Here is a 27,696-nt window from a genome sequence, read left to right on the forward strand (position 1 = left end):
TTAATGGATTACCACCTATGTGGTAATTTGTGGGTACTTTGTTTTTCCCAAAGGGTATGACTATACATTTTTTGGCGTTCAGTTTAAGGCCATGGCTCTGGCACCAGTTATCTGTTTCTATAAGGCCTTTCTGAAGGATGCTTGTGTCTGCTGGAGTATCAGTTATGGCGCCCAGTTTGCAGTCATCTGCGAACTTTGTCAGCCACAATCCTCCTATGTTTGCTTGCACCTCGGAAAATTAAATGCCGAACAAGAAAGGTCCCAGGACCGAGCCCTGTGGGACACCGCTTGTAACTGGCTTAGAGTCTGACATGGCTCCAGCAATTCTGACCTTGTGGGTTCTGTCCTTGAGCCAGTTTGCAACCCATCTTATGACATATGGGTTTACATTTAAGCTGGTGAGCTTGTCTATGATGCCTGAGTGGGGTATTGTGTTGAAGGCTTTTGCAAGATCAAGGTAGGCTGTGTGAACTGCCTTACCCTCATCAATGGCCTTAATGACTGTTTCAAAAAAGTCGGCCAGGTTCAAAAGGCAGGATCTGCCCTTGACAAAGCCGAATTGGGTAAGATCCAGTGTCTGTAGGTCCCCAATGTCTTTGTTTAAGAGTTCCATAATGATCCTCTCCATAGATTTGCAGACCAGGCTCATCAAGCTTATGGGGTGGTAATTTCCAGGGTCTGTAGAAGCACCTCCTTTGTGGAGTGGGACCACTGTTGCTGTACGCCATTCTTTGGGTACGTATCCTGTAGTAAGGCTAAGATTAAACAGCAGCCTTATGTGAGGGTTTAGTTCCTCTTGGAGTTCATGTAGCACGCAACCCAGGACACCATCTGGTCCCATTGATGCTGTGTTTTTAGCTTTGGAGAGGGTGGCTCTCACCTGGGCGTCTGAGATGTCGGGGAGGCTACACTCTGCTGGGATAGATATTTCTCCTTTTGGAGGGGGGAGAAATTTGCACTGAACCTGTCTGCCAGTATGTTGGCAATGTCTGTGGGTTCAGTGTATTTTTTGTCATTTTGGACTAACTCTGAGCATATCTGGGAGTTTCCACCCAGGTTTCTAACATAACTAAAGAAGGCCTTGTGATTGTCTTTAGTGTCTTTTGCGATTTTTCTCTCAAAGTTGGCCTTGGATGATTTTATGAGTGATCGTAGTTTTTTGCTAGTACTGATCAGAGATGCCTTCCCTTTTGGGGATTTTGCTCTGTCATGTAGTAGCTTCCTCCTCCTGTTGTAAAGCTTGTTAATGGCTGGGGTCCACCAGACAGGACGCTTGCCTTTGGGGGAATGGGTCTTGGTTTTATTTGGGATTGCATGATCCATGCATTCTTGAAGGTGTCCGTAGAAAGTGTTTATAAAGGATTCAGTGGTGTGGTCTGTGGTTTCCACTGGCCCAGGGGCCTTGAAGGATACCACTTCAGTCTTAAGAAGCGTGAAGTCAGCTTTTGAGAAATTTGTCACTGTGGTCTTTTGTGCCGGGGGCCGGGGCAGGATGTGGATTTCCAGTGAGATTAATTTATGGTCTGATCTCACCAATGAGGGGTATACTTCCAGTGTGGAGCATTGTGTCCCCATGTTTGTGATGATCAGGTCTAGTATATTATCTCCTCTTGTGGGAGTGGTGACTAGTTGTTCCATCGCATTTGAGTTTATGAATTCTAGGAACCTTTGGGCTAGGGTGTTGGGGCTTGAGTAATGCTCCCAGTCTATGTTTGGGTAGTTGAAGACTCCCAATATGATGGTATTTGGAGAGACATTCATACTCTCCAGTGTCATCAATAAGGCTGAGTGGGGTTCCTGAGTTTGAGAGGGTGGTCTGTAGCATGCTACAAACTGTAAGGCAGTTTTGCCTATGGTTAGTTGCACCTGAATGGTCTCCGATGCTTCGTGCGTTGCCACTAACCTGGAGGTGTGGGTATCTTTGATGAATATGGATACTCCCCCTCCTTTTGTGGTTCGGTCCAAGTTTTGAGGCCGAAAAGCATGATATGAGGTATAACCTGGTAGTGCTGGGGTGCTCTCAGGAGCCTTGAACCAGGTTTCAGTCACTGCACAGACATCGATGTTCTCCATACTGAGGAGGGCTTCGAGAGCATGCATCTTGAGGTTTAGACTTCTGGCGTTGAGCAGCATTACCCTTAGTTTTTTTCCATTTGTGTTTTCTAGGGAGGTGAGTTTGTCTTTTGAGCCTTGCCTAAAAAAGGCACTATGGGGGTGGCAAGAGCCTTGGCCAATATCCAGAAGCCCAGGGGTGACAGGTGCAAGCCATCCCTTGCGAAGTAGCGTGGCTTGTCAAGCATGTCATCCCAAGCAGACAGACATTGGATCCCCTTAGAATGACACCAGTAATTGAGCCAATTGTTAAAGCTGATCATTCTGTCTTTGTACTGTGGCATCATTCTTGATGAGGGTAAGATGCTGCTCAGGATCAGGGTCATACCGGCCTGGGCTACATAATCAGAGAGCTCCCCTATGTCTCTTTTCATGTAGTCCAGGGAGGTACGTCTCAGGTCATTCACACCGGCATGAACAATGACTGAGTCATATTTGCACTTGCTTTGGAGTGACCTGAGTGCTTGTGTTATGTGGTGGATTCTAGCGCCCAACAGGCAGCTTACTGTAACCTTTTCCTTGTTCAGTCTGGTGAGCGGGACGTCAGTGTGTCTGACTATGGAGTCACCTATTACAAGTGTATCAGGCATGTTGTTTGGCCTTAAGGGTTGTGACTGTTTGGCACACTGACTTTGTGAACTATGTGTTGCATGTGCTATGTTTTGAGGTAGTGTTTGCTTGGATGTCTGCTTTGGAGGCCTCTGTTGTTTTGGTATATTTTTAATTAGAGCCTCCGAGTATGTTTTTGTGTGTTTATGTGTTTGGTTTGTAGTTGTGATAGGTCTATGTGAGACTGGGTTTGTGGTGTGTGTGGTTACCTTCTCCTCCTGACTGGTTTTGCCAGTACTGAGTCGAGGGAGCTCAGCCTCCAGTTTGGCTATATAGTTGCATCTCTCACATATATTTGTATTTGTTGGGAGGAGGAGAGGGTTGTCTGTGTACATGAGGCAGTTGTAACATTGCCTCAAGATTCCCAGATTCACCAGCTGAACTGGAGAGGACGCCAGTAATTGACCCTTCGACATGCTAGAATAGTGTAAGGGATTGCTGTGTAACTGAGTCAGAAAGGACCTATAGGGAAATGGGTACTCAAGGGGATTGTAGGTGGATGTAGTGCTTTCTTTTTGTTTGAGTGCTTTACCTGTGTAAAAATGCTTTAGGAGCAAGTGCTGGGCTTTTCAGATAGAGAATAGACTGTTTAGATTGAAAGTAGAGCAGTTCTAAGGGAAAAACTGAAGAGCAGACTTAGCGGAGCCAGAAATAGTTTAAACTTGATTAAACGGCGCTGCCCAATGTTGCACTATGCGCAACTTTGCGCAAAATCGTGCAAAAGTGCACTAAAGCGGGCTTTACAGCAGGGGGTTAGAAAGAGCTAGGAAATGGCCCAAAACTGCCAATAAACTACAAGTTGCTGGGCTGGAACCACTCCTTTAGGGACAAATAGGCTGCTCAGTGCTCCCCACTCCCACTGGTGAACAAAGAAGCTTCCTCCTATCCAAATAAGGGTATGGACAACACAGGAACTATGACACAGCCCAGAGATCAGCAAAATCTGAAGACTGGACTATTCTAGTTCAGTAAAGGTGGGAAAACAAGAATTTTTGGGGGTTTTTTTTTGTTTTTTTTACAAACAGATAAAAAATAGATACAGTAACAAACAGTAAATGCTTTAAATCAGCTAGCGCACTTGAGTGTGTAGCCTACCAGTTAATTTAAGCAAAAAAAAAACTTTTAAAGTACAAAACAGTTTAGAAACAAACAGAAATACAGTGAATCAACTTGCAGAGCTAGTTTAGTAATAAAAATTCGCTTTTTAGGCAAAATACAGCAGTCGAAAATAGAAAGCCACAAAAAATTCTTATAAATCAGTGGAAAGTCACTCTTCCACTCTCTGCTGCTTGTAGAACTCTGCAGGACACCACGAGGAGCTGTGCTGAGTCGTATACAAGCGCAAAAGCGTGCTAAAGTGGGCTTTATAGCAGGTGATTAGAAAGAGCTAGGAAATTGCCCAAAATAGCCAATAAACTACAAGTTGCTGGGCTGGAACCACTCCGTTAGGGACAAATAGGCTGCTCAGTGCTCCCCACTCCCACTGGTGAACAAAGAAGCTTCCTCCTATCCAAATAAGGATATGGACAACACAGGAACTATGACACAGCCCAGAGAGCAGCAAAATCTGAAGACTGGACTATTCTAGTTCAGTAAAGGCGGGAAAACAAGGATTTTTTTGTTTTTTGTTTTTCACAAACAGATAAAAAATAGATACAGTAACAAACAGTAAATGCTTTAAATTGGCTAGCACACTTGAGTGTGTAGCCTACCAGTTAATGTAAGCAAAAAACAAACTTTTAAAGTGCAAAACAGTTTAGAAACAAACAGAAATACAGTGAATCAACTTGCAGAGCTAGTTTAGTAATAAAAATTTGCTTTTTAGGCAAAATACAGCAGTCGAAAATAGAAAGCCAGAAAAAATACTTATAAATCAAGGGAAAGTCACTCTTCCACTCTCTGCTGCTTGTAGAACTCTGCAGGACACCACGAGGAGCTGTGCTGAGTCGTATACAAGCACAAAAGTGCGCTAAAGCTGGCTTTATAGCAGGGGGTTTGAAAAAGCTAGGAAATGGCCCAAAACTACAAGTTGCTGGGCTGGAACCTCTCCTTTAGGGACAAATAGGCTGCTCAGTGCTCCCCACTCCCACTGGTGAACAAAGAAGCTTCCTCCTATCCAAATAAGGATACAAAGACAGATAGCTGTAGATAGATATACATTATTTGTGATAAATCACAAAGCCAACATATGGCATATCAACACACAAATGTTGAAACACATAACATCGACACATTCTATGCATGCTCTGGGGATTATAGGATGGCGCAGTCATGCAGCAGTTGCATTGTTACCTTGCAGCAAGATGTTCTCCAGTTAGATTCTCAGCTGGGGTGCCTTCTGTGTGGAATCTGCATGTCCTTCCATTATCCATGTGGGTTTCCTCGCACATTACAAAGATATGCATCTAGAGCATTTCACTCTGGGCCTCTGCTGAAAATTGGCTTTGCTCCAAATCGGACTTTCCTGGTAAAAAAATGTTAAATAAATAAATTATGCAGAAGTGGGTTAAACTAACAATTGTTTTAACAGGAATGAAGACCCACTGCACCCCATGGGGGGCAATGTATCCCCCAACTCCCCCTGCTAGTTATATATACTAACTCCAAATTTGCACAATCTCCTTGGAAGAGGAATATTCACCTACCCAAGAAATCTCAATCCCTTGCATATGTCAGTCATGTGCTTTTGTCGACCAGATATTATACAGCAAATAGATCTTGATGGTGGGATCATTCGATCTCACATAATACACCTGTATATATATATATATATATATATATATATATATATATATATATATATAAAAAATATATAATATATATATATATATATATGTATGGGTCTACTTTCATAGACCGAACGTACGAATCACCGACACACATTTTCCCCACCCCAAACAACCGACAACACACCACACCGACAACTCAACATACCGAACACCAAAACACCGACACAAAAAACGCCAAATACACATTGCACACAACAACATATCCACTAACCTTAACCTAAACCCTAACCCTAACGTCCGACACTACCGCACACTTACCCAACCCGCACCTAACCCTAACTCACTTAACACACCTAAATCTCAACACCGTCACTATCGCACTCACCCTACCTGCACCCTAACCCTAACTCACTTAACACACCCTAAACCCCAACACCGTCACTATTGCACACTCACCCTACCTGCACCCTAACCCTAACTCACTTAACCCACCCTAAAACATTCAGCCCATCACTATCGCACACTCACTCCACCCGCATTCTAACCCTAACACACTTAACACTACCCTACACAGCTCTCGTCACTTCCACACACTTACCTCACGGAACCCTTAGTCCGACACCACCGCACACTCACATTTTCCACACACTATCCTAAAATCCCTCAGTATCGTACACTTACCTGTCCGCTCCCCAATACTACATCTGTCACTTTCGCACACTTACCGTATCGCGCTCACATGCTGCCGTTGTCGGTCTCTCAGCCGTCGGGATATCGCGTTTTCGGTAACCTACCTGTTCGGTCGTTCCGTCTCGGTCTTCCGGGTGTCGGTAAAGTGGCGCTTCGGTCTATGGAAGTAGACCCATATATATATATATATATATATATATATATATATATATATATATATATATATGTATATTTGCAGTGTTTACAATAATTACAAAATTTTCAATATTTTGCTTCTCGATTTTCACAAACTATATCATTTTGCATTCTATCCCCTATCATTTTCTCTACAACCACCGTTTTATTTCAACCAACACATCTTAATCACTCCTATTATTATACAGCAATTCATCACATTTTTTTTCACAGCACCCCTACTGTTACCATCAGCATCCTATCTCACCTATCAACTTCACATTTTTTTTCATATTTCCTGTACAATATTATATCCATGCTTATATTCTGAAAGCCTTCCCACTTATACTCATTTTAAAAAATTTAAAACATTTTTTTAAAAAAAAATTCCAAAAGTCATCATTTGTTTTACTACCCAAAAAATAATGCTTTGTTATTTCTTCTTCATTTCAATTTATACATTCCCCCCTCCATCGCTTTATATTAATTATTAAATCTCCAGCGTCCTTCAAATCTTTAAATCTTCCCCATCTATTTGTATTGCTTTTTTAATGTCATACTTATGGGGCTGTATTTCAAAAGTTAGTTGAAGACAGTGCAGCATGCTGCAGGAAGACTTCAGTGCTGTGGATGCAGTAACAGAAGGTACGTTGCAAGCAGTCTAAGTACTTATTTATTCATCATAGGATAATTACAGATTCCATGCACTCAACAAAAAGGGGTGGCCATTTCTGAACTGCCAGGTGGTGTGCATAGCAGATGGCAGCATAACAAACATCATGGCAACACACCCAAGAAATCTCCACAGAGCTGCCATACGGAGAGAATGTGGTCTGAGAGCTGCATTCCAGCAAGGTGAAGCACCTGAGGGACTACTCCTAGGTAAATACAGGGACATCTAGGATATAAGGTAAATACATCCCTTTCAACATTATTCATGATGACAGCATATGTGTTTCCACTCCCCACAACAGATGACTGTGGTTATCCAGCCATGGCTAATGGCCCTGTACAGTAAACCTTCCAGCCCTGCAGAACAGTCCCACAGTAGAACATATGCAGCAACATGAAATGTTATAGAGCATGTCTTTGGTGTACTGAAAGCCTGGTTCAGATGTCTGGACACATTGCTGTGTGCTACACAATATGCAAACACCAACTCATTAATTGCAGGAATACAGATCATACAAGCAGTAGTAGTTTCTTAAGAAAGAAAGTGTTGTGTTTTTTGTCCTGTAATGCAAGAGACCAACAGGCATATATTGTGGTCAGCTGTGGATTTAAATCCATGTAAGGGATAGCTCTCATTAAATATGGATCATTGTTTCTGTGTAAAAGTGTTGAAAATGTTTCCATTTATACCTACTTATTGATATTAATGGGTATCTTACACATGCTTACAGCTATAGTGTTTATTTGTTAGATTTTTATGAATCTTCATAATCTGTAATGTTTTGCCAACAGCAGCTCTTTTATTAGAGTTTTATGTGTAAAGCTTTGAACATACTGGGATAGTTCTGCAAAAAGAATGTGCACTATGATAACATTGGTAAAATGAATTTAATGTATAAGTGAGTCATTGTTTAATTCTTATTCAAAACCCTTCACATACTTATATTTGGAAGGAGTGAGATGGCCAGATATACATTTTGACTGTAGAACAGGGGCATCCCCTGATATCAGGGATAATTTTGATGTATAATTTGGAGTTTGACAGCAAAACATATGCATATATTTTATGTCCTCCCATCTAAACTACATTTGTGTGTATGTGATGAATTAGGTTTGTAGTTGTCTGTTAAGGACAGCTATGTGCTGTTGTTGTTGTTTTTCTTTTGGCTTTTCCCAGTTAGGGCTCGCCACAGCGAAACTCCGGTCCACTAATGATTGGCAGTAGATTTTTATGGTGCCAAGGTGCCAGCCCGATGCCCAACCTTCAACGAAGGTACACCCACTCATGCATGTCTTTTGAACACCACTCGACCGTGGGGAGGACTTGCAGACTCCACACAGAAGGCGCTCCAGCTGAGAATCGAACAGGAAAACCTCGTGCTGTGAGGTGACAATGATACCACTGCACCACCGCTGCTTCAAGGACAGCTATGCGCTACATGACAGTATTCCACTGTCTGAGGTATGAAATTTTACAGTTGCATTTTTGCTTTGTGACCACTGTGATGATATGCATGCTTGCAATATTTTCATTAATGCATAGCAATTTGTACTATTTGTAAAGTGTAAGCCATGATTGCTATTATTACCTCATCCCTTCACATTCATACCTCGGGTTTGTTTAACTGAATTTCTTCCATGCCATCTCAGCCAAAATAGTTTAGCTAGGCAAGTAGGCATTAGGGCTAGAGTATGAATATGCCTGAGAGTTGCAAGTTTGAATCTTGTCTTCCAATCTGCGTTCAGTTCTCTTCCAAGATTTAAAGGACTGTGTGAGAAATATTCAAAATTGTGTATGGAGGTTGAGCAATGTTGTTCAGTTTGAGCTGAGCAATGTATATCAGTGTTATTTTAAACCTGCTTCATTCATACATGCTTTATACTTTTTACAGGTGATGAAGAGGGTGCTAAAAATTGGGCCTTGTGTATTGAGTCAATGCACAGGATGCAGGAGCAGCAACAGAGAGATGTATATTGATTACTTTGAGTTTGTAACTAAAATAGATCTGATCATTGGTACAGGATTTTTTTTACATTACCATTTATACTACTTCTGATGCAGGAATACTCATCATGTATTTGTAAGGTAAGTGCAATAGTCAGACAATACCTGTGATCACAAGTATGAATGCCATAAAAATATTTTACATATCAGCAGTGAGCCATGCTTACTGAAGATAATGTACTGAATTGTATGCCAAAAAATGCATAGTCATACCCTTCGGGAAAAACAAGGTTACCCCTAGCTACCAAATAGGTGGCAATCCACTGAGCACAGAAGAAGTTATCAGGGACCTGGGGACCCAGGTTGATACTAGTCTGTCATTCGACACCCATGTAGCTAAAGTAGTTAGGAAGACCTTCTACATTGCCCACCTTATCATGAAGGGATTCTCATCTAGATCAAGGGAGGTCATTGTCTCCCTCTACTCATCACTCATCAGACCAATGATTGAGTACAATGCCCCATTCGGAATGTTTCTGACCCGACACTTGCAGCAGCTGGAGAGGCCACAAAAGTTCCTCACCAAAAGGATAAAGGGTCTCAAAAATCTGTCCTATGCTGCCTGACTGAAAGAACTGCAGCTCTATTCAGTCGCTTACTGCTTGCTCAGAGGTGACCTTTGCCTAACATACAAGGCCATGTCAAACCCAGATTTGATGAATATGCTTCACCTCAAAAAATCTAGATCCATCGGAGCCACAAGGGCGGGAGACTTAAACCTCGACACGGCTATTAATAGGACGTGCTGGAGGGATAGATTCATCACCCAAAGACTCCCTATGCTGTGGAACAAAATCCCGGTATATGTGAGGCAGAGCACCTCGCTGGCCTTGTTCAAGAGAAATCTTGACCAATGGATGGGAGATCGCAGATATACCCCAGGGATTACCTCAGTGTCACTGCTCGACAGAGGCACAGCAAAATAATGGGTATAGTTCCCCATACTAAAGGGGTGGCGTAAGCCACAAAACTATGGGCTAGGCTTGTAAATGCCCTTGGGCAGATAGCCTAGTATGAACCTATGAACCTATGAACCTATGAACAACCTAGATGGCAGTTATTTATGTGTAACTGTCACAGTGCTTTTGATTGGGGTGCTTTATATACAAGTTGCTAGAGCATTCTCTGCAGTCTGTAATGCAGGTGTTGTGTGTGGGGATGTGGCTCTCATTGACTGATCTGTTGTGCATAGCATACCTGTTCACATACTGAGTGGGTGTTTGCTGTGTTAGTGTTCACACTGTTGTTGGTGGACTATAGCTGGCATGTTCTTCAGTTCAGCATGGGTATTGTACTTGCTTAAAACACACTTGTATCCTGTGTTAAGGGATCATTGTGCACATATGCACTCCTGTTCAACCTTTCTTACTGTCTGCTACATAATCAACAGTCAGCATCATGCTGCTTGCATTTTGTGGCATCATATATAGTGATTGCTAATAAATCATAGATCACGTCAGTCACCCTGCTAGACAGGGGTCCAGGGAAGTAAATAGTGTGGGAAGAAATAGCCAGGGAATTGTTATGGCTAGGCTTGTATACTCCCTAGTGCTGATAGCCTAGTACCAACCTATAAACCTATGAACCTACAAGCATGTTGGGTACTGATACAGCTGTAGTCAAACATACACAAAAATGTAACTTAAGTTGGAGGAAATAAAGTATGTTTTCGTAAGTCACAGATTGTCACTGAGTTTATGATTGTACATTATTTCTAGTGTGTTGTGCTGCATTACAAACATTTCATGTTGGGTCAGCCAATGATCTTGTTGCCTTGCTCATCTTTTTTGCATATGTTTTTTATATTTTTCTCTGGATTGTAATCTCACTGTATGTTTATTATAGCAATATGTTCATATGTCTTATTATATGCACAGACATCTGGGTTGCAGCCATACCTCCCAACCGTACTGAATCACTCAGTTTTTACCAAGTTTTGGGATCCAAATAATGGGGTGCCATGATACCCAAGTGGCACCCCTTCATTCTGATTTTTTTCCAAGCTTTTTAATTTTTTTTTCTTTTCATGCTTTTTGAGCTGACATCATGTGCGCGATGACATCAGCTCTGTCAGCCTGCTGGAATTGAGCTCTAGGGTTTACATGCTCGCAGTTCTGGCTGGCTGTTTGAATGCATCTGATCTAACAACTAGTTTGGAGTTTATTTCTGCTTGCTGCTGTTTATCTTCTGGACTCTGGAGTTATCTGTGCATGGCGTTATTTCTGCTTGAGTTTAGCTGTAGAGATTAATTGTTTCTCATTACTGCAGATCTTTTAAGGTATGTTTCTTGTTATTAGCTGTAGAGCTGGCATTGCTTTTATTTCTGCTTATCCTGCTTGTGAAAGTTAGCTGCAGAGCTTTTAAAGTGAATGTTAGCTGTGAAGGTTTCTCGTCATTAGCTGTAGAACTGGTGCTACTTTTATTTCTGTTGCAGAGATTAATTGTTTCTCATTACTGCAGAGCTTTTAAGGTATGTTTCTCGTTATTAGCTGCAGAGCTGGTACTGCTTTTATTTTTGCTTATCCTGCTTGTGAATGTTAGCTGCAGAGCTTTTAAAGTGAGCATTAGCTGTGAGCATTTCTTTTTATAAGCTGCAGAGCTGGTACTGCTTTTATTTCTGCTTATGAACTTTACCTGCTGAGCTTTTAAGGTGAACGTTAGCTGTAAACGCTGCTCATTATTAGCTGCAGAGCTGGTACTGTTTTTATTTCTGCTTATGAATATTAGCTGCAGAGCTTTTAAAGGTGAACATTTCCCAATATTAGCTACAGAGCTGGTACTGCTTTTATTTCTGCTGCTTATTGCACTTTTAAGTTATTTGTCAAGTCCAATAGAGAGAGAGAGTGTGTGGACTCGGAGTTATTTCTGCTTGAATTATCATATGTGTGTGTGTGTGAAAATGCTCCCATGTTAATACACCTGGTGGCTAGAGGTATTCAGGCTCAAACCCTGTACCTTAGGTACATGGTAAAAAGAGCCTAAAGTCCCTAGCCACCACCACTTTTGAATGTATGCCTCATATTTTTGTTCTGTTCCTCATTGCATCTGTGTTTTTTTTTTCAGGATTTTTGTGGCAAATTACTAAAGGATTGAATTCACTAAATAATGACAGGTATTTGAATTTCAGACTTCATATTCTTCAGAAAATAAATGGTAACAAAACCTTTTATTCTAGCAATTTTCTAAGTCTATCAGTATTTGAAATTTGTCCCTATTTTGGGACTGTATTCCCCCATCATTGGCTCTGTCCAGATTTTTTGTGCTAAGATGTTGAGAGCTATGGTGAGAAGTGAGAACTGAATTCTGTATTTCCCCCATTATAGGCTTTCTCCAGGGTTTTTGTGCTAAGAGGTTGAGAGCTATGTTTAGAAGTCCGAACTGAATTCACTAAATGATAGCCATTTAAGGTTCAGTATTCTTATCTTTCAGGAGACTGCTGATTTGGCATAGTGGTATGTTGCTCTGATTGTAGTACACAGGGTCCTGGGCCCAAGACTTGGCAGTGAAACGCATGGTGGTAACACAACATTTTATTTTAGCAACTTTCCAAAATTATACAGGCAATGTTTAAAATATATCCCTGGTTTTTGGCCTCCCCCCTCCCCTAAAAAAAAAACTCAAATTGAAAATAAGTGCGAGAAGCTGTGCAAAATGCTTATGGCTTACACTACTGTCATTCTATTTATATGTGTGTGTGTGTGTGTGTGTGTGTGTGTGTGTGTGTGTGTGTGTGTGTGTGTGTGTGTGTGTGTGTGTGTAAGTAGACTTTATGATGGAAATGTTCTGAATTGGGCAGTTTTGTCAATCCTGGTTCATGCATTTTGTTTCATTGCTATTGGAAAAATGTTCAAACATTACATTTAAAATGTGCTCTAACTTAAGTCTAACAAGTGTGCTGTATTATACAAGGAATATAATTTAATAATGTAAGGTAACAATTCTAACATGTGTGCTGTATTATACAAGAAATATAATTTAATAAAGTCAGGAAGGTGTAGCAAAGAACAGATGTATGTTTCTTGTTTTGTGTGCAAGGGGCCTATGATTTGAAAACAGCCCAAAAGTAATCTTTATCCACCACTGGCCAGATGAATTTTCTTTGGATGTGGTGTGGGTTTCAATGCTGTTTCAATGAATGTGAGTTTCAAGGGCAGAGAAGTTTTAATGCCAAGTATATTTTCATTGTGAAACAGAACTGCTTTGTCTAGCAGATAACAATTAGTGTTTGCGCATTGTGCTATAAAATGTAAAAATAAAATCCAAATCATTGTAGAAGTAAAGCAGTATGCACACATTAGTCTTTAGGGCAAATGTGGTGAAATAGCCAGGTAATGGGACATTGGAATGGCTGCAGGGGGATTCTGGTGCCATATTTTGGTTGTCCATTCTTCAGTTTGCATTTGAATGTTGGTATCTCACAATTCCATTGGAGTGGGTGTAGTTGCAAAATTATGTATGCAAACGTTATGTTAATCAGCGTACAGATTTCTACCTATTTTTCATGGGCCTTGTCCAGATTTTTGATGTTTCCAGGTTGAGAGGTATGGTTACAGCTGACATTCACACAACAACATAAACATGTAAGGCACACAGACAAGAAAAGAAACATGGAAATAGTGATATTTTCTCAGAATGTCTGTTGGCTAAGGTAGAGAAGCATGCATCACAAATGTTAAGCGCTGTGGGTCACAGTGCTTGTGTTATGTTGTCATTTTCACACTGTTCCTTTGCAAAGTAGGCTCATGTGAGTGTTGCATGACACAGTGTCACAGCATGCTTCTCTTCAAATGTCAGGATATGCAAGTGTGCTGGATTTGCAAGTTCTTGTTATGCATAATGATGGTTGATATACAAGTGTTCAGGTGATGGCAAGATTTCCACTGGTAAGCTGTGTTATGCATGCCATGGCTTGGCCTGGAGTAAACTACTCACATTTTGTGATGGATACAGTGGCCCTGCTATGGGTCTGTATTGAAAACATCTGTATCCCAGCCACTAAGGCCTAAACATAAACCCAACATATTAGTCATAGGAGACTCCATTGCAACAACACAGATGTACCCCTCACTAGGATGGATAAGGAGAAAGTCATGATTAGTTGTTTGTCAGGTGCCAGAATCCACCACATCACCAACACAGTCAAGTCTCTCAACAGGATCTGTTATGATTCTGTCATATTCCATGTTGGAGTGAATGATTTGAGATGTACTTCCCTGGACTATATGAAGAAAGACATGATCGAGCTCGCTGAGTATGTGTCACAGGCAAGTATGTCCCTAGCCTTAAACAGCATTCTACCATCACCCAGAATGATGCCTCAATACAAACAGAAAACGATTGACTTTAACAACTGGCTTAGTTTCTGGTGTCATTCAAAGGGGATCCAGTATCTGACAGCCTGGGATGACATGATTGACAAGCCATGATGTTTTGCCACTGATGGCCTGCACCTGTCTCCTTTGGGCTTCAGGTTGCATGCAAAGGCTCTTGCATCCCCCATAGTGCCATTTTTAGGCAATGCCATAAGGTCAAAACTACCAACATGAACATTTCATCAAAATGTAAATTACAGGTCTTGCTGCTAAACGTTAGGAATCTAAACAAGAAACTGCATACATTGCAAGCATTCTTAACCCTGGAAGAAGCTGATATTTGTGCAGTCACAGAAACATGGTTCAAAGCTGCAGAGAGCACCCCGACCATACCAGGTTACTCATCTTACCATTCATTCAGACCCCAAGCCATGGGCAGCAAAACAAAAGGAGGTGGAGGTGCAATATATATAAAAGACATACACACCTCTAGGCTGAGCAGACAGTATGATACTCAGGTGCAGTTAACAATTGACAAGACCCTTATTCAAATCATACAGGCATCCAACTCAGACTCAGGATGCCCACTCCCCCTATCTGAACCTCTTTGAATCTATCAAGATTCAACTCTTTACCCTGATCCTGGGTGGCTTTAACTAGCCAACCATAGATTGGAAGAAATACTCATGCCAAAACACAAATGCCCAGAGATTCCTTGATTTCGTCAATGCAAATGCCTTGGACCAGTTGGTTGACACTCCCACAAGAGGTGAAAATATCTTGGAGTTGGTATTAACCAACATGAGTAACAACTGCAGCATCCCTACAGTGTCATCATCCCAGGTAATATCCGACCACAAAGCAGCCACTTTCAAAGCCACCATCTCCCCGACCCCCCCCCCCCAGCTAGAATCAAGCAAAAACACTTTTCCAAAGCTGATTACAACCTCCTGAGGGAAGGTATAAACAGCTTCACAGCCCCTGCCACCTCCACAGAAACTGGCACATATGTCCAAACTTACACCAAAGTACTATATGAGCATTTATATAGCTGCATGGAATCAGGAATACCAGACAGGACAAAATCCTCCTCCTCAAGGAAGAGTAAACTTCTCTGGTGGACATCTACAATAAATAAACTCTATAATAAAAGGGAAAAATTGTTGTCCAGGACCAAGAAGGAGCAGGTGTCTAAACAGAAGCAATATCTCCTTAGCCTGAACAAGCAAATGAGAGCACTAGTGAAATCCTCTAAAACCACTTTGAGTCCAAACTGGCCACATCCACTAAAGACAGTCATAAGGCTTTCTTCACATATGTCCACAATCTCAAGGGAAGCACCCAAATCTGCTCAGAATTGGTGGTCAAGGACACCACATACACAAATCGTATAGATACAGCCAACCTGCTGACAGGCAGATTCAGTGGAAACTTCACTCCTCTGTCCCTTTCTATCAGTAAAACAGGACATCCCCAGTACCTGTCCCCCTCTCCTCCCCTTATCTCTAAGGCAAAAAATACAGCCTCCATGGGACCTGATAACATCCCAGGCTGCATTCTACATGATCTCAGATAAGAACCTGCAGCACAATTAGGCACCCTATTAAACCAAAGCCTGAGTACTGCTTCATCCTCAGCCTAACTAGCCTGATCTGAAAGGCCATGGAGCAGATTATCATGGACCTCATTTACAAGGACATTAGCAACCTCCAGACACTTGATCCCACACAGTTTGGTTTTGTCAAGGGGAGGTCATGCCTATTAAATTTGGTCGACTTCTTTAAGACAGTCACCAAGGCCATAAATGAGGGTACAACAGTGCACACAGCCTACCTTGACCTGGCCAAGGCCTTCGATACTATTCCCCACTCAGGTAAAATAGATAAACTCTGTCAACAAGGTATCAATCCATATGTTACCAGATGGGTAGCAAACTGGCTCACTGATAGAACCCACCTAGTCAAAATAGGGGAAGCCACCTCAAGTAGTAGACCCTGAACAAGTGGTGTACCCCAGGGATCAGTCTTGGGGCCTCTACTGTTTGGGATATACTTCTCAGAGGGGCAGGCCAAATCTAGTGGGCTATGGCTGACCAAGTTTGCAGATGACTGCAAGATGGGTGCTGTCATCAATTCCCCTAGTGATGTGGACATCTTCCAAGAAGTTTCACCCAAACAAATAACTGGTGCCAGAAACATGGCCTCAAACTGAATGCCAAAACATGCATCATCATCCCTTTTGGGTAGAATGAAGTTTCCACAAATTATCACATTGATAATAAGGCACTAAGCATACAATCAGTTGTGAGGGACTTGGGAACCCAGGTTGATAGCAAACTGACTTTTGACCACCATATTGCCTTCGTTGCATGGAAAGCTTTCTACATGGCCCACCTCATTAGTAAGGGTATCGTATCCAGGGACAAGGTGGTCATAACATACCTGTATTCTTCCCTTATAAGACGGATTATTGAATACAATGCCCCTTTTGGCATGTACCTCACAAAGCACATGCAGCAGCTGGAGAGACCACAGAAATTCCTCACCCAGAGAATCCAGGGCCTCAAACATCTACCCTACAAAGATAGGCTAAAAGCCCTGTCCCTCTACTCAGTCTCCTACAGACTCCTCAGAGGTGACCTCTGTCTAGCACACAAAGCAATCTCAGACCCCACCCTGATGGGACTGCTACATATCCGCAAGCCTCAACCTGGTCTGTGACATCAATAGGACTTGGTGGGACAAATTTGTGTTCCAGAGACTCCCCTTTTTGTGGATTAGACTCCCTTTCTATGTAAGGCAGAGTACCTCATTAAACTTTTTTAAGAGCAACCTGTATAACTGGATGGTGAACAGAAAATAAACCCTGGGATTCCACCTATGTCCCTGCTGGACAGTGGCATAGGGTGCTGACTTGTTGGAACATGGGCTAAATTCTTGGCTAGGCTTGTAAAGGCCTCAGGGCCAATAGCCTTGTAACTTCCTATGATTCTTATGATCCTAAGTATAAATAATAGGATATAGGGAATGTGTTGTGTGCATGAAGAGCCATCCACTAGGAGTAATTATTTTTATTTTACTTCTTGTACATAATAATTTTAGTCCATTTTATCTGAGAATGTGGCTTTAATGACACCTGCAATGTATGGAGATATACCTTTATTTTCATATGTAGACATCACATGTCAACAGGATGGTACTTAATGTCTGTTAGATTTCAAATGTGCACATCAGTTTCTATTTAATGCCAACTACAATTTTCACAGAAATGTGTGGCCTAATAGGCATTTGTTTTTCATTGTGATGGTTTTGATTAATGACCTATATTGCATATGGTGGTGCACTTGACTATAGCCATACTAAGTAAATAAGGCATACTGACTGCTTTCTGTCTATGCATTATCCTCACAGTGGGTACATTATGAAGTCATATAGTAGCAGGTATGTATACATGCTTTTTTCTTGTCTTGTGATTCACCTTGACAGAGCATGGAACCCGTCGATGCTCAGCCATAAGATGTCAGCGATGAGTGCATGCTAAACAACAGTCTGAACCTTCTGATAATAATGACGACCATAATGGAGACAATAATGATGAGGAAGCTGGGCCGACACATGCCATCATCCCTGCTGCACCCCAGAGGAGACACTGTCCAGCACTACAAGATGATACAGATCAGGGAGGTGATCACTCATGATTTTCAGACACTGATGGGAGACCTGATGGGGACTCTTTCAGGGAAACAGCCCAGGAGATCATTCGCAATATTCATCCCCATCAGAGCAGGCCCTCAGGACCATAAGTATTGTTTGTGTGATCCACTTATGTAATGCCGTCACAAACAAAAAAAAAAAACAACAAAACAAAACTAAACATTTGTAGCAGGGGGACAAGCCCCCCCTGCACCCCCCACACCCCCTGCTACTTAAATATACCAACCCCGAAATCACAGTATATTGCGGAAAAGGGAAATCTTCCTGTTCCGCACTATGTGGGGATCTCCATTCAGTCCGTTCGAACTTTTAAAAGTTCGATCAACTGAAGGGGACCTATATATATATATATATATATATATATGTATACATATACATATACATATATATATATATATATATATATATATATATATATATATATATATAAATATATATATATATATATATAAAATATATGTATATATATATATATATATATATATATATATATATATATATATATATATATATATATATATCAATTCTTAGCTTGTTTATTAATGCTTGTTGATGGACATTGGGTGTGTGATTTATGCTTGGACATTTTTTGACATTGGAATGCAGTCTGCCCAACATACATTGGCCATTCGCATCAGTGTAGTTTGGGTTTTGTTTATCACCACCCTATGTGCGTACACATGCATTTGCAATGTGGCCCCTTTCATATTGTTGTCCTGTTTTATCGTTTGCCTACATAGCTTCAATGACATGTCCTTTTGATGTGGGCCTGTGTTGTCTACCTCCCTTCTACCTTTATATGTATGTCATATATCTTGCACATATGCATGGTATATGTTCACCTTTGTTGCAATTCACATCCATTCTCATATAGTTATTCTGTTAGAAGGTCAACTTGTGCCAGCTCTATGGGCATTAAACAGAAGCAGGACATCTGCACTACATGTTGATGGCTACTGCTTGCGATACATCCTTGCTCTTATTATGTTTGTGTGTTACATATTAACCAGTGTACATTGTTGAAATTCCTGCAGACAACCTGATATTTATAATACAGCATGAATCACTGAATCACAGATTTCTGAAAGTATATTATTACATCTCATTAGTGTGTGTGTGTTTGTGTGTGTGTGTGTGTGTGTGTGTGTGTATGTGTGTGTGTGTGTGTGTGTGTGTGTGTGTGTGTTTATATATATATATATATATATATATATATATATATATATATATGTACTGACTTTTCTCTCAGATATTTTCTTGTTAGGTCAATGAAGGTCATACATATACTCCTACATCTGTGTGTCGCCTTTGACATGGCATATGTCTGTGACATATGCATTCCCTTGCATGCCTGTTTGGGTTGTATGTACCTACTTGTGTAATTATTAGCCAATTTGCTGATTAGCTACAGTACTGCTGTTTGGCATTGTTCTTGGTTATTTGCCTTTCACATGCAATGATCAGAGGTTCATTTCTGTCCTCTTCTGGTATTCTCCAGCATTCCATGGGCTGCATTGGCTCATCTGTGCTATAGTGTAGGTTACACTTGCACTGCTGACAGACTCCTTTTGTATTGGAAACAGTATCTAATGTGTACTGTGAATCCATTTGTTACCCTAAAGCATACAACTGCCATTGACCTTATACATCCAGGTATGTAACATAATAGTGCATAGGTACATGTGTATTTCTGCATTTCACCATGGCTGGTATGTATCCTCAGCCTGTTTGTCAACTTTCTTTTGCTCATGTTTGTAGAATGTGCCACCTGTGTACCTTACCTTTCCATAATGTTTATTTCTGAGTTTTGTCTGTCATGTCTTGTGATATTTGGTATATGTGTATACCTGCTGTGTTGGCCTTCTCCTCCTTCCCTGTCTTCATCTCTCCTTCTAGTCTCCCACAAATGAATAAATAAATAGGTAGATAAATAAATAAATAAATAAAGGGCCTTCTCCGGAAAAAAAATAACAACATTGCCCATGCCCCTCTGACTGTCCCTCATATTTTCCTGTTCTAAAGTATCGCTTATATGTCCCTCTTATTCACCCATATTCCACATCTGATTTTCTGTCTCCCTATTTACTCGGGTGGATGCATTACCTATGTACCCCACACATGTCCCCTACTCATTGTTCGCTACTGTTAGATGCGGCGATGTGGCCATGATTGCTCTTTGCCTTTATTAATTGTTATTAGAAACTTTATGGATTCTGACCAAGTCCATAAGTGAAAGCAAGTATATTTCATTACTAAATTACTTAAGGAGATATCCCGTATTCATCTCTATGCTTACTGGAGAGGTTGTTGTAGAATGTATAAATGAATGCCATGCAGCTCACAATGGGATAGTATAATTTCTGTAACTTTGTTAATGTACATCAAGCTTCATGAGACAGTTTTCATGCCTTACAGAGTGGCTGTGACTGACATATACTTTACCGCTGCTGCTGCTCATCTCTGTTATATGGTGCGATATTTTAAGTTCACTGAGGCATATTTACATATTATAGGCTTATCTGCAACATTTTCACTGAGATCAGCAAAATGCACCAGATTCCACAGACTTTACGGAATCTGGCTTATGATATTCCATAGATATTTTAAATAATATGTTTTAATTGTCATGTTACACCATTCCTTTCCTTTTATAACTTCATCAATCTTACTTTTACATAACTTCATCTTATAATCATATTCTTGGTTTTTCCATCATCTCCTCCTATTTTCTTCTTTTCTTTCCTTTGTTTCACTTCTTCCTTCTCTCCCTATTTGGCATACACTATTTATTATCAAGCCACCTTCCTTTGTCTTCATGTTTTTAATATCCCAAAAAAGTGTATAGATGCCAAATATGCAACTGGATTTTTTTAATTCAAAACTATTTCTTCGTTCTCATTATATACATTTGCTCATCTAACTGTCTTCATCCCCAAATAAAACTGAAGAAAATCCTAAACAATTATTTTTCTAATTTTCCAGAAAACATGTATACATTCCACAAATATCCCCCAACTTTCCATAGATAGATAGATAGATTGATAGATACATTTAATACATATACAATCTTTCTAAAAGATAAATAGAAAGTTTTCCACCAACAAACTTCTTTATTTCATCCAGATTTTCTCCATTGTTCCATTATTTTCCCCACTTTTGCCAGACCTGATTCCTAATATATTTGTTTCTAGTGAAGTATATTCAGTTTATCTCATTTATTAAAAAACTTTACCTTTTGACCTATTTAACCTTGATCCATTTTTACTTAGACTTTTTTCCATACTTTTCAGAGTTGCCCTCATCTGTACTAGATTTTTGCGTACAGTACTCGAATCAGCTGCCTATAAAGATACACGGGTATTATTACACCTTTTTCTATTTTCCATCCTGCTTCTTTCATTTCACCACCAGCACACAAATGCACATGCTCATTGAACACTCCTGTCTCATCCCTTTTTAATTTTTATATTGTTTCCTAACCAGCCATTTTCCATAACCTTCACAAAAGGCATCTCATAACACTTCTTTGATGCTTTTTTAATTTTTCTCAAATGCATGATCCCCTAAAATATCCCACATTTTCTCCTGACTTATTAAATCCAATGATTTTGCAACCAACCTTTATCTTTATTATCTCTTAAAATAGCATCTGTTGCTTGTTTTATTATTACTAACATTTCCTTCACTTGTTTTCCCTTTACTCCATATAATCTCTCCCCTCTCACTTCTTCCAAAACAATTCCTAATCTTTTTGTATTATTTTCATAAAGAATTTGTAATCAGTAGACCTCATTGTTATTGGCCTACAATCCATAATATCTTTTTCATGTTTCTTCCATATAAATGTAATCACCCCAGCACATCTCTTTTCATCTTCTGTCCCATTCTGTAATCATTCATTCAGTATTTCTACATTTTTTACCTTTATATTCATCATGATGATTATGATATTCATAACTTAATACATCTAACCCTGATGCTGATTCTTCCGTCTCTTCTTTTATAACATCATTTAGTTCTTTCATTTCAATTTGTTCTTCTAATTTACATTTTTCACTATCTGGAATTTTTTTACTTTCTGTCTTCCCCTTTCAACTTTTTCCTTCTTATACATTCCCCAGGATTCAGTAAGGTTCTGCGCAGGAACAGCTTATTCCTGCACAGAAGTGACCATTTAGGAGCAGCACGGCAGCACGCCATGCATGGTAATGAAGGCACACTGCCTCAGCTCCTAAACAGACATGGAGCATGGACGAGTGCAGGGGGCATGTCTGAGAGATCAGTTATCACAATATACATGCCCCTACAGTCAAGAACTGCTATGTGGCAATTACAATGAGTGAGACCACTCATAGGGGGTTGCATACCCCCAACAGCAGAGATCAATGCAAAATGTCCAGATATGTGGCACATACATCTGGCCTGCCCCTCATTAACCTCTCAGATCACTGGGATGATCTCATCTGAAATAATGGTAAACATACGAGTGTCAGACATCACATCCATCAGAAAATGTACATAAAAACAAATCCCATTACTTTAACAACACCCCCCCAAGTTTATAAGAGCAATATTTAAAATATAATAATATGAACACTTTGTTTTTATCAAACAGATTAAAATGTAACCGTAGGTGCACAGGTTTGCCCATTGCTTAGCTATGTATACTGTAGCATAAATGGCACAAGAAGATATATATCAAGATACAGGATGCAATAGTGTAGTCGTCAGAGCATTCATCTTAGGAGCAGTCATTCCTGGCTTGATTCTCACTCCAATAAATTCCATGTCAAATCACTTTATAAACAATATTTTTTGTTGTATAACCTACTAAATAACATATATTTGTGAACTGGAGTACTGCATTAAATGCAGATGTGAGGTGTCTTTGTAATGTAAAATCCACAGATAAACACAAGTGCCCCATACAGTATATGTACACATGAATCAGGGATACAAATTGAAGGTATAACGTGTAATGAATGATAAATCTATAGAGTGTCAAAATCCACCACCTTCCCAAGAACCATGTTACATTTCTGCCTAAGTTAGTGCAGGGGTAAACAGGAGTAAGCACCATTAAGCAGTAGTAAGCGGGAGTAAGATTATTTAAGCAGCAGTAAGCGGGATTAAGCCTGTTTGCATTGGGGTAAGCAATGCGCACATAGGTTAAGCAATATTGAAGCTAACCCTCTGTAAGCATATCTAACTGGAAGTTAGGATTGCTTACCATCACGCAAGCCCACACAAACTCATTTACAATTGCTTAAAAGTGCCTTAATCACTCTATATCCAACAGCTGCTGTTCTGCCCAGCAACAAAATAAACAGCCCTTGCAGGTCTTGAACCCAGTAACATGTACACTACAGGCACAGTAGTTAACCAGTAAGCCATAACAACAGTACATAAAACTGAGGTATCACCAAACAGATCCTCACTATAGGAAAATCAAACTTAACATGTGAAAGGAATCTATATACAGTTTTATGTTTAATAACCTACTACATAACATAAATATGTGAACTGGAGTACTGCATTAAGTTCAGATGTGAGGTGTCATTGTAATAAAGTGTTGAAATCCCCTAATAAACACAAAGACCCCATACAGTGTACATACACATGAATCATGGATATCAAACACATATATAACATGTAATGAATAATAAATCAATGCCAAACAGCAAATAGTGTGCAAATTAAAAATTAAGCAATGCTAAGCATTGCACAGCCCTGCTTACTAGGTGTAAACAATGTGTAGACCAGCTAAATCAAGTTTGCTCATTGGTATACCCCTTTAAGTAATGCAAACCTTAGGTAAGCAGGTTTGCCCATAGCTTGGCTTTTCAAAACCATCCAATCATGGCAAAGTGTGGGAAATCAGCCCTATTTAAACCCCACAGTTGGGAATACATCTCATAACTGGTTGCAGCTTCCTCCTGTAGGCACTATGATTGGTGTGGAAGAAGGAGTGTGCTTCAGGGTGCAGTGCTGGGGCATCCAGGAGTCCAAAGTCATGGCAGGACTCCTTGCTAAAGATCAAGACCACAGGCTGCTGCAGGGCCAGTACCAGGGTTCCCAATATAAAGTGGAAGCCTGGGACTATCTCGCCCGTAATCTCACCAGTGCCACTGGCATACCTCGAACTGGTGAGCAGGTCAGGTATCACTATGCCGACCTGAAGCGGAGAAAGAGGGAGCTCTTGGACCAGTGGATCCAAGAGGCTAGGCAGCCATGTGTATCAGTCTACTACCTGTTTAATAATTGCCAGCTCATGTATATTATGGATAGGTATGGCTAAATATTCCTCTTATGTCTTTGACAGCGGCAGATGAGTGGGCTGTGCCCATGCCTGTAGATTGCAGAGGTTGCGTCGTGAGGCAGGTTAGTAATACTCTTGCATGTACTGTCATAAAAAATAAATCTAAAAATAGTAGAAAGTTAATTGCCAGTATAAAACCTGTATTGTGCATGGCATGTACTGAATAAACCAGACAATATGGCAGGAAGAGTCTCATTTAGGTTGTATGTAAATAAAAAATTAACAGCCTGACAATAAACGTCTAACTGCTGGACTGCTTGTGTTTAGTCTGGTATCATATGGTAATGTAGTGTTACAATCTCTTACTAGTACTGTTGTATTAACCACTGTTACCCACACTATGCTACATAAATAAAATATGTAGGAATGTCTGTATATGACTGTTATAATCACAAGAGGTCATATTGTACAACTGAGAGAGACTTATACAGAAAACAGTGAAAATATAGACAACAAAATCCAAACAGCACACTCAACTAAGATGTGAAATGTTGTATTTTTAGCACACACAGCCATGGTTCGAATCCTGGGAGTGATAGTAATCTCTATGCAGAATCATACCCCGCAACTGTACAGATATTGTCAGAAAGTCCAGATAATTGGTGTAAGTCCCCTGCCTGTCAGCCTGTCCCCCTGGCAAATCAGTGGGATGATCTTGGATGTTTAGGCAGCAAATAATGACATACAACTGATTGTCACACATCATAACTGTCAGGAATATATCCATAAGAACAAACCTGTCACTCTAGCAACTCACCAAAGTGTTATGAGAGTAATAAGCAAAGTATTTCCCAGCTCCACCCCCATGTTGTGAAGCTATGACCAGAGTGTGTGCAGCAACAGAGTGAGACATATGTGCATAATAATAATGTGGAATCTGGTAATATGTGTGACAACATTCAGGTAGTGTTAACAAACATTCTCCCACAGGTCTGTCAAATACGAAAACTGTGCCTAGAAATAAAATACTGAAATCTTGGACTGGTATTGTTTAGTCTGGTATTGTATGGTAGTGTTAGTGTTGCAGTATCTCTGACTAATAAGGTATTACTCATCACTGTTATCCACACAGTGCTACATAATAAAACCTTCTAGGAAACCCTGTATAAGAGTGTTGGAATTACAAGGTAAGACTGTAAAACCACGGGAGAGTTATAGACAGAATTCAGAGAAAGGATACACAGCAAATATATATATATATATATATATATATATATATATATATATATATAGCACACCCAACTGTGATGTACATTGTGTTATTTTAGCACACGCAGCCATGGTTCGAATCCTGGGAGTGGTAGTCAGCTGTATTCAGAATCATACCCCTCGACTGTGCAGATCTGTCCGGAATGTCCAGAGAATAGGCCCATATCTGCTGGCTGTTATCCTGTCCACTGGCATATCAGTGTGCTCTGACATGTAGGCAGCATTTAATGTCATATAACTGACTGTCAGGCTTGTAAATATTTGGAAAATTTCTATGAAAACAAACCTGTCATTGTACAACTCACCAAAGGTTATGAGGGCAATAGTCAAAATGTGTCCCAGTTTCACCTGCATGTTGTCAAGACATACCCAGAGTGTGTGCAATAAGAGATGGAGAGGTATGTGCAAAACATCAACCTGGAATCTGGGAATATGTGTAGAAACAGTCAAGTAGTGTTAACAAACAATACCTCCACAGGTATACCAGGTAAGAGGTGTATACTGCAGGTAAAAATCAGTTCATGTATATAGTTGTCTACATCCATATCACCAAACTAAGGCCATAGGGTAGTGTAATAATACCTGTAAGGTACAGATCACAGCACTGACTTGGAAAGTAATGAGAATTACAGGGATATACAAGTTGTTAATTGACATCTCCCCCCCCCCACCACCATATCTGCAACAATAAACTAAATACACAACTCAATCGGTATGTGCACTATTAAATCTACTGTTGGGACATATGTCCTATTGTTTGATAAATATTGAAATCTGTTCTCTGCATGCACCATGTTAAAATACTCCCACATTGGTGGCATGCTGCCATCAATGTATCTTCATGCTGTTGTAATGGTCACTGTGGTTCCATATATCTATGTGTTCTGTTTGCTATGCAACTGTTCCATATCTGGTGTTTTGGGTTAATGGGAATATCTATGCATGCTATTATACCTAATCTTGGAATGTGTTGACTATTACTAACCCACATATGTTGTAAAATTGAAACACCATATTACTTTTGGGAAGGCTGGTCCCAGCGGACCCACCTCACCCACCTCATCTGGCCGTGGCACCGGGCACCAGCATGTCTGGGGCCCATCCCGGGACCTCCTCATCCGCTGTCCTGCACCACCTTTGGGTGGAACAACCTCAGGGGATGGGTCTCGCCCCCCTGGGAGCGGGCGCAGACAGGATACTGTCACCCATTGTCAGGTCCAGGATCTGGTGCATAGCGAGCTCTGCAGGGAGTTTGGAGTACTGCTACACCAGGTTGAAGGCTGCGTGGTGCAACTTGAGGGTCAGCCTGCCCCTCTTACTAATCCCCCAGCACAGCCACCTTTGGGGCCGTGAAGGTGCAGTAGTGATTGCCATGGGTTGGGACCTCAGCCCCACTGTTTCCATTAGGAGGCTCATGGGCTTCCAACTTCCAAACACCCCTCCCCATCCAAAATGTTTACCCCCCACATGTGTCATTTACCACCCCTGTATGTTGTCTTGTCTGTCAGGTCTGTTATCCTACCCAACCTACCTCCCCAAATATACCTACTATCGCTCCCCAACATCCCACTCTCACATTAAAAAAAAATGGCAATCTGCTCCCCAAAAAAAAAACTCCTCCCATACATAGCTGTCCATTTCACACACGTATCAATTGGTCACATGTAATCTTGTCTAACTGGATTTACAACATATTATTGTTGCCCTCACCCCTCTCCCAGGGATATGAGTGTCCAAATCTACCTCCAAATCAGTGTATGTGCACAGCTGTTGCTGTAGAGGAAAGGGGCAGCTATGGACCTTCCCTACACCCATTCTGCACATTCCTAGCTAATTTCCCTACTGTCTTTCCCTCTTTGTGCCCCGTTTTCACCACTTTCTTATCAACCCTTTTTCATTTCTTTTAAAGAAATTAGTGCGAAGTGGGAATAACCACTTTAAAGCAGCAGTAAGGGGTTTAAGCTTGTTTGCATGGGGGTAGGCAGTGCCTACACAGGTTAAGCAATTTAGAAGCTGAGTATAAGAAACTGTAACCAGAAGTTAGCAGTGCTTACCTTTGCACAAACCCACTTACAACTGTTTAAAAGTGCCTTAATCACTCTGTATCCAGTGGTCCTTGTTCTGCCCAGCAACAAAATTAACATCCTCTGCA

The sequence above is a fragment of the Protopterus annectens genome, chromosome 4.part0, assembly GCF_019279795.1.
Source record: "Protopterus annectens isolate FY-2018-M chromosome 4.part0, PAN1.0, whole genome shotgun sequence".
NCBI classification, from domain to species: domain Eukaryota; kingdom Metazoa; phylum Chordata; order Ceratodontiformes; family Protopteridae; genus Protopterus; species Protopterus annectens.